This window comes from Bos mutus, chromosome 23 (assembly GCF_027580195.1).
Source record: "Bos mutus isolate GX-2022 chromosome 23, NWIPB_WYAK_1.1, whole genome shotgun sequence".
NCBI classification, from domain to species: domain Eukaryota; kingdom Metazoa; phylum Chordata; class Mammalia; order Artiodactyla; family Bovidae; genus Bos; species Bos mutus.
In genome coordinates, this window is record NC_091639.1 from 32,722,939 (window position 1) to 32,732,706 (window position 9,768).

Below are 9,768 nucleotides of genomic sequence, written 5' to 3' on the forward strand. Positions count from 1 at the left end.
CTGAGCAGAGGTAAGTTTTGCGAGTCTGTGTGGGAGGAGAGGGAGGAAGAGTGGGCAGAGGAGGGGAGGCATATCACAGAAGGCCCCTCATGTCGAGCCTCAGAGCTGGGATTCTATTTCCTTGCTATGCTAAGTCACTTCAGTCGTGTCCAACTCTGTGCGACCCCATAGACGGCAGCCCACCAGGCTCCCCCGTCCCTGGGATTCTCCAGGCAAGAATACTAGAGTGGGCTGCCATTTTCTTCTCCAATGCATGAAAGTGAAAAGTGAAAGTGAAGTCGCTCAGTTGTGTCCGACTCTTAGCAACCCCATGGATTGCAGCCTAACAGGCTCCTCCGTCCATGGGATTTTCCAGGCAAGAGTACTGGAGTGGGGTGCCATTGCCTTCTATTTCCTTGGTCAGCAGTTTTCAGACTTTCATCTTCCTTAAAAATGCAAATTTAGGTAGCAGCTGTGGGCGATGAGATACCATCAAGTAGGAAACTGATCGGGGTGTTTAGGAAAATCAGACAGAAATAGCAGAGTAGACAGGAGACGGGGAAACGGATGGGCAAATTGAGGTATTAGAAGATAGTGGAAATTTAAATGTTAAGGAAGAGGAGGAAATCATGAGACAACTTTGAAATTCATGAAAATTATGAAAACTTTGGAAATTGGATGAAGGCAGTCAATGGTGACTATATGAGCCACAGGGAGACCAACAGCCCTGATGGCATTTATGAGAAAGGCTGTGATGGCCTTGGGCTTCCCAGGTGGCTCAAAGGTGAAGAATCTGCCTACCAATGCAGGAGATGCAGGAGATGCAGGTTCAACCCCTGAGTCAAGAAGATCCCTTGGAGAAGGAAATGGCAACCCACTCCAGTATTCTTGCCTAGAAAATCCCATAGACAGAGGAGCCTGGCAGGCTACAGTCCACAGGGTCACAAAGAGTCAGACATGACTTAGCGACTGAGCATGACGTGGCCTTGCTTAGAGAGGGTGCATATTTAAGCTCCTTCAGAAGAACTAAATAGAAATTTCTGTAGGCAGTTGGAGACAGAGGTTGGAGCTCAAAGGTGGGTTGCTGTGGTTAAGATTCCTCCCTTCTAATGCAGAGGACAATGGTTCAATCCCTGACATGGCCCAAAAGATTTTTAAAAAAGCAATGTTGTGGATTTTGGACTTATCAGCCTCAAGGTGAAAGCTGAGGGTGAAAGTGGCTGAGACTCTAAAAGAGCAGAGAGAGGGGTGAGGACTGAAGACTGAACTCTACCACTCTGGGTTACAAAGATAGAAGTGTTCACAGAACTAGAATCCTAGAACCAGACAAGACTCCTCACAGACGGAGAAGCTGAGGTCCAGAGAGCAGGAGTACCGACTCGTGGTTGCCCGTTGGTTAGAGGAGAGCCTGTTTTTCAGCCTGAAGCTCCGTCCTTTTGCTTTTGTAGCCGTTCCCAGTGCACACAGGGGACAGCATCTCCTTAGGTGTTATTTTATACCCATCATCAAAAATGTGCCAATAATTCCAAAGTGTTCTAAACGGTTAAAAGCCTTCCCCTTATACAAGAACTGAATTGAAGCACCAGGAGAAAGAAATTTGATGAGTTTCTCAGCCAGACAGGGACATGAAGTCCTTTTCTGATAGAGCATCCAGCCCACTGCAGAAATGCCCAGTCACAGCGAGGGCTTGCTTGGTTTGGGTGGCAACTGAGTGGAGCGGGTCTCACTGGCCCCCACCACTGGCTGAAGATGGAGTGAGGTGAATGCCAGCCAAGCGCTGGGGATCCAGACTAGGATACACTCACTTGGCATGTCTCCTGGCCTCGGCCTGAAGACTGGACATAAAGGCCGCTGCAGGCCCACTCTCCCTCCTCTGGCAGTTCTATTTTGGGGTTGCCTTCCTCTGGTCTCACTTTCCGGAAAGGTTCTAGGGTGCTTAAAGCTGCTTCCCACCAATCCCACTTCTCTTGGATTTCTCCCCCTATCCATATCAGGGTGGCAGCATGCCCAAGTGATCTAGCATAGAAATAAACCAGTTTTGCTTTACAATTAATCTATTATACGGTGCAGTCAAGTTTTATGTACATTTTCTGAATGTGTGTTTTATTTTTATTTTTTTAAGAATTTTTGCAGGGAAGATGGGCGAAGGAAGAGAAAGCAAACAAGCCCAGGTCAACCATCCAGTTTATGACAACATATTTATCAGACAAGAACTTTTATCCTTGAAAAGTGTTCCCCTGAGGCATGTAATCATTTGTTCACAAAAGGTACATAGTAGCTGCTCAGCTGAGACTTGCTGGCAAAGCGAATCCAAGAAGGAATAAGGGGATAAGATGAATAACTTGGACACAGTAAAGTCCCAATGAGGAAATGAAACAACACTGGAAAATACTGAATGAGTGGGGACACACCCCGATAGTTCCCAGGGCCATTGCGTCAATCAGGGCACACCTGTAGGTAGAGAGGCCATCAGTGAGCAAGAGGTTCTTTGTCCAAGGTCTCCCCATCCACCCCCACCCATACCTGTTTGGAAGCAGCAGCCCAAACAAGCAGAGAAGTGCCCTTTTTTAAAGGTCATAGGAAACCGGGGTGAGCAGCCAGGCGAGCTGAAAGCCAGCAGTCCCTGGGTGTCACCCCCAGCCCCAACTAGGGTGCTGTCCCTTCCCTCATCTGCACAAAGCCAGTTGGGGAGGAGGGGCAGCGGCCACAGAGGAAACCAGACCCTCATGGGGAGGCCAGCAGCCTCAGCTCCTGGCCCGGGCAGGCCACGTGTTGTTATGGTTTGAGTTGACCAGCTGGAATCAGCGGGGGGATTTGTAAGGAAACCACATTAATTAGGGAAAAGCAAACAGGACTGTCCCTTGTCCCTCGCTCTGCCAGCCCTTTCTCCCAGTTGCTCAAGCGGCCCCCTCCCACCGTTGTCTCTACCCTATCAGTTCTCTCCACTTTCCTGAGCCTTTTTGCAGCTGCTGCCTCTTCACAGCGAACATCTGTGTGGCTCTTGGCTCTGACCCCCTCTTCCTGGGTGAGGTGGGAGGAAGGCTGAAAGAGCAAGCACACTCATCTACAGCTGGGACCAGGACTTCCTCAGCCCCGAAGCCATAGACAGGCTGACCCACCCAGGGCTTCCTAACGCTTGCTTTTGCTCTGACCTGAGCCGGCTGTCCCATTGGCCAGCAGCAAGTCACTGAGACCAAACAGATCATCTCTGCTGCAAGTTTTTCTTGGCAAAATGAACATTTTCCTGGGCTCGTCTGTTATGAATGTTTCCCTGAACGTCTTCATTAGGACAGTTTACTTGGGACTTGAGTTCTCTCCAGGTTTAAGATCTAGGGTCCAAGAAGAACCCCAGAGGAAAGAAGGAGGATTTCCTTGGAAAATGGGGTGAAAGCAAGGGGGCTGGGTTCCTGGGAAGAGGAGGTGGACAGAAGATTGTGTCAGGATAAGGAGTTGTTCATCGGCCTCCTTTCTCTCATACATGTGCACACAGTGAGGCGTCTTGGCGGCCTGTTCCAGGGTTGCTATTGCAGCTGGAAAGAGTTCCTTCCCGTGCATGAGAGTGAATCTGCCAACAGCCCTCTGACTCTTGAAAGGACCTCCCCATTGGGTGGCAGCTACCATTTTGCAGCCCCCCAGAGAAGGGCCCTCACTCCATTATATCCCACAGTACAGTTGTACTTGAAAAAACAATAATGACAAAAGCCACAACCTACTCAACTGGGAACAACTGGGAACTCAACTCACTAATGAAAAAAAAGATGCTATTTTTGGAGTAGGGGGATAGGTCTTCAAAAATATGTCTGAATTAAATACAACCTAGTGGTTCAGTGGTTAAGACTCCTCGCTCCCAATGCAGGGGGCCTGGGTTCCATCTCTGGCCAGGGAACTAGACCCTCTATGTTGCAACTGAGAGCCAGCGTGCAGCAACAAAATCCTGTGTGCCACAACTAGGACCCAGCACCAGGCAGGGAAAAAAGCAACTTAAATGCCTAGTAATTGGGGACTGACTAAGCAAGTAATGGCACTTCCAGACAATGAAAACCAGAAAAAGAGACAAACAGAGATTCCAGAAACAGATCTATATCAGATAAAATGCAGTGGGGGAAATTATAATATATTTAATAAATGATGCTAGGTCAGGGAAATATCGCCAAGGGGAAAAAAATGAATCTTAATCCCAATCTTAGACCACATAATAAAAGAATTCCAGATGAGTTTAAGACCCAATGTAAAAGTGGAAGACAACATAGGAAAACATCTTCATGACCTTGATGAGGAAAAAATGTGAATAAAAACCAAACAAGCCAACAACAAAGGAAAGAAACCTGATAAATTATATGATGTTAAAATTAAAAACACTGCTTATCAAAAAATATACAGTTGGTATATATATATATATATATATATATATATATATATATACACACACACACACAGTTGGGACTTCCCTGGTGGCTCAGTGGTAAAGAAGCCACCTGCCAATGCAGGAGACACGGGTTCAATCCCTGGTCCAGGAAGATCCCATATATGGAGCAACTAAGCCCATGCACCACAACTATTAAGCCTGGGTTCTAGAGCCTGGGAGCCACAGCTATTGAGCCATGTGCTGCAGGTACTGAAGCCTGCATGCCCTTGAGGTCATGCTCCACGGCAAGAAAAGCCACTACAATGAGAAGCCTGAGCATGGCAACTGGGCTTCCTTGATAGCTCAGTTGGTAAAGAATCTGCCTGAAATGCAGGAGACCCCAGTTCGATTCCTGGGTCAAGAAGATCCCCTGGAGAAGGGATAGGCTACCCACTCCAGTATTCTTGGGCTTCCCTTGTGGCTCAGCTGGTAAAGAATCCACCTGCAATTAGAGAGTAGCCTGCACTGGCTTCAACTGGAGAGTCGACACAGAGTATCAAAGACCCAGCACAGCCATAAATAAATATAATTATTATTTTTTAAATATAGTTGACCCTTAACAACATGGGTTTGAATTGCATAGGTCCATTCACTTGCAGATTTTTTTCAATAATAAATACTATAGTACCACTCAATCCTTGGTTGGTTGGTTCCATGGATATGGAACAGTGATTATGAACAAACCTCCTATAGAAGGAAGCCTGTATACAGAGGTCCAACTACAAGTTATACTCGGATTTTAAACTGCATGGAGATTGGTGCCTAACCCGTACATTGTTCAAGGTCAACTGCAATGTAAAAGAATGAAAAGGCAACCAAAGAGAGGGAGATGACATTTGCTATACATACATCCAACAAAGGACAAGTATCCAGAGTATATAAAGAACTTCTGCAAATCAATAAGAAAGACAACTCAATATAAAATAGGCCAAAGACTTGAACAGACACTTTACAAAAGAGGACGTCTAGATGGCTTGTAAGTATATGAAAAGTGACTCATCCTCATTTAGGCATCAGAGAAATGTAAATTAAATACACAATGAGAACCGACTCTGTACTCACCAGAATGGCCAAGATGAAAAGTACAAAAAAAAAATCAAATCTTGATAAGGATGTGGAAAAACCATAATCAGTAAAACTACTATGGAAAACTGTGTGGACTTCCCTGGTGATGCAGTGGATAAGAATCCGCCTGTCAGTGCAGGAGACATGGGTTTAATCCCTGGCCAGGGAAGATTCCACATGCCACAGAAAAACTAAGCCCGTGGGCCACAACTATTGAGCCCTTAAGCCTCAGCTACTGAGTCTATGTGCCACAACTACTGAAGCCCATGTGCCTAGAGCCTGTGCTCTGCAACAAGAGGAGCCACCCCAATGAAAAGCCTGCGCACCTCAACAAAGAGTTCCCCTGCTCGCCACCAACTAGAGAAACCCCTTGCAAAGCAACAAAGAACCAACACAGCCAAAAACTTAAAAATTTAATTTAAAAAACTGAATCTTTTTGACAGAATCTACTTAAGCTGAGTATACACATACCCTATAAGCCAACAGTTCCACTCCTAGATATATTCTGAAGAGAAGTTTGCCCTTGTATTCACCAAAACTCATATAGAAGAATGTGTATCACATCACTATTTGTAACAGTCCCAACTGGAAATTATCTAAACCTTATCAACAAAAGAAAGGATAAGTAAATTGTAGCATAATCACAATGGAACATTATATGCAATAAGAATGGATGATGATGACAATGTATAATAAAAATGTGGGTGAATCTCACAAACCTGACATTGGTGAGCAGATTAAAGTAGATGCAAAAGAGTACATGCTACATGAGATTCAATTTCTATAAAGTTCAAATGCAGGGGGAAAAATATTTATGGTGTTAAAAGTCAGGATAATGATTACCTTGGTGAGGGGTAGGGAGTAGCGTCTGTAAGGGGACACTAGGAGAATGCTAGTAATGTTCTACTTGTTGGTGTGAGTAATGTGTTCCCTGTGTGGAAATTCATCAATTGTAGATAACTTGTATACTTTCTTCAATAACAACTTTTTTTAGGTAAAGCCTAGTCTCTTAGCAAAATCTGGTCTCACAAAATTCTTTTTTCACATAGAGACTAATTACAAATGGATTCACAAAAAATAAGGGACTTCCCTGGTGGTCCAGTACTTAAGACTTTGTGCTCCCAATGCAGGAGGCCCGGGTTCAATCCCTGGTCAGGGAACTAGAGTCCACATACTGCAACTAAGACCCAGCACAGTGAAATAAATAAATATGGACTTCCATGGTAGTGCAGTGGATAACAATTTGCCTGCCAATGTAGGGGACCCAGATTTGATTTCTACTCTGGGAAGATTCCATATGCCAAGGAGCAATTAAGTCCATGTGCCAAACTGCTGAACTTGTGTGCTTAGAGCCTGTGCTTTGCAACAAGAGAAGCACCACAAAGAGAAGCCCTCATAACACAATAAAGATTAGACCCCACTCACTGAAACTAGATAACAGCCCACTCAAAAAGAAACAGAGACCCAGCGCAGCCAAAGATTAATCAAAAAAAGAAGACATTACAAGACAAAGGAAACACACAGTATTATTTCATTTTGCTAAATGCAAATAATGCTTATGTCTGGATTATGGCTATTTATTTTCTCTTCATTGTTTCATTTTTTACAATAACCACATGTTACTTATTGTAGAAAATACAAGTTTATTTTTTTAATAAACTTTGATTAAATTAGGATATGATAACAAAGAGAGGGTTAATACTCAAATCTTTTGAATCACTGTGTCCAAAACAAACCCTGAATGGGGCTCTGTTACTGCCTTGGTCCCAGTTGATCCCCAGAAGTTGGGGACTCGTAAAGAAACACGGGGTGTGGTACAAGCAGGAACGGTTCAAGGTCATCTGTACAGAAGGAAAGTAGAAGCTACCAGGACAGCTGAGGACTTCCTGCCCTGGCTAGAACACCTAGACATATACACCACCAAACTCTGTCAGTTCAGTTCAGTCGCTCAGTTGTGTCCAACTCTTTGCGACCCCATGAATCACAGCACGCCAGGCCTCCCTGTCCATCACCAACTCCCGGAGTTCACTCAGACTCATGTCCATCGAGTCAGCGATGCCATCCAGCCATCTCATCCTCTGTCGTGCCCTTCTCCTCCTGCCCCCAATCCCTCCCAGCATCAGAGTCTTTTCCAATGAGTCAACCCTTTGCATGAGGTGGCCAAAATACTGGAGTTTCAGCTTTAGCATCATTCCTTCCAAAGAACACCCAGGGCTGATCTCCTTTAGAATGGACTGGTTGGATCTCCTTGCAGTCCAAGGGACTCTCAAGAGTCTTCTCCAACACCACAGCACCAAACTCTCTGCTCCACTCCTAATCCATGTGTCTGTCTCACCTCCTAGATTGACCATTCTCTCAAGTTCCTCCTTCCTGGGACCTGTCTTTTCTGAATGTGACGTTTTAAGGAAACCCAGCGCCACATTTTCCCTTCTTTCCTCTTAGTTGATACCACTCAAGTACCCCATACAGCAGCTGCTCTGCATCATCTTAGTCCACCAGTGTGAGAGTCCTAACTGGAAGACTGACTCCTTCCCTCCCCTCATCAGAGAGCGTGCTCTGCCTTTTAATAAGCCTTATTTCCCCATGTATGAATCAGACTAGGATAACTAGAAAATCCCCCTTCAAGTGTGGAGAATAATATTCTAACCACCATGTGGAAGAACTGAGGTGTAAATGGCTTTCCTTTCTTATACAGCTCTAGAGGAATATTCTGTTCATCCTGCAAATCCAAAAGATAGAAAACTGAGCTTCCTTTTTGGTACTATAAGTTTCATTACTGGACAAGTATGTCAAACTTGTGAAAAGTACCTAGCACACAGTCATCTCAATAACTGCCTTATTAATAAATTATGGTTATTGAGCACTTATGTTTTTATTTCATCTAACCTTTACAAAAGCCGCAGAAAATAGGTCCTACTTATTCACTCAACAAATATATATTGCACTCATTATGTGTCAAGCACTGTACTAAATGCTGGAGACATGAGAGTCAACAACAAAACCAATGTCCTTGCCTTCACAGAGCTTACAGTTTGGTGGGGAGACACATATTACACAAATTGATACAAAACTATAATTGAACAGGGTACTAAGATGGAGGGGGCTTCCCTGGTGGCTCCGTGGTAAAGAATCCACCTGTCAATCCCCAGTCTGTGAAGGTCCCCTGGAGAAGGAAACAGCAACCCATTCCAGTATTCTTGCCTGGGTGATCCCATGGATAGAGTAACCTGGAAGACTACAGTCCATGTTGTCAAATAGTCGGACACGACTTAACTAAGAAAACAACAACTGAGATGGAGAGATATCTGGTGCAGAGAACCAATGACAGGGAGGTTAAGGAAGACTAATGTGGAAGTGAAGTTTGAGCTGAGCCCTGAGAAATAAGTTTCAGTTCAGTTCAGTTCAGCTGCTCAGTCGTGTGCGACTCTTTGTGACCCCATGAACTGCAGCACATCAGGCCTCCCTGTCCATCACCAACTCCCAGAGTCCACCCAAACCCATGTCCATTGAGTCAGTGATGTCATCCAACCATCTCTTCCTCTGTCGTCCCCTTTTTCTCCTGCCCCCGATCCCTCCCAGCATCAGAGTCTTTTCCAATGAGTCAACTCTTCACATGAGGTGGCCAAAGTACTGGAGTTTCAGCTTCAACATCAGTCCTTCCAATGAACACCCAGGACTGATCTCTTTTAGGATGGACTGGTTAGATCTCCTTGCAGTCCAAGGGACTCTCAAGAGTCTTCTCCAACACCACAGTTCAAAAGCATCAACTCTTTAGCACTCAGTTTTCTTCACAGTCCAACTCTCACATCCATACATGACCACTGGAAAAACCATAGCCTTGACTAGACGGACCTTTGTTGGCAAAGTAATGTCTCTGCTTTTCAATATGCTATCTAGATTGGTCATAACTTTCCTTCCAAGGAGTAAGTGTCTCTTAATTTCATGGCTGCAGTCACCATCTGCAGTGATTTTGGAGCCCAGAAAAATAAAGTCAGCCACTGTTTCCACTGTTTCCCCATCTATTTGCCATGAAGTGATGGGACCGGATGCCATGATTTTAGTTTTCTGAATGTTGAGCTTTAGGCCAACTTTTTCACTCTCCTCTTTCACTTTCATCAAGAGGCTCTTTAGTTCTTCTTCACTTTCTGCCCTAAGGGTGGTGTCATCTGCATATCTGAGGTTATTGATATTTCTCCCGGCAATCTTGATTCCAGCTTGTGCTTCTTCCAGCCCAGCATTTCTCATGATGTACTCTGCATATAAGTTAAATAAGCAGGGTGACAATATACAGCCTTGACGTACTCCTTTTCCTATTTGGA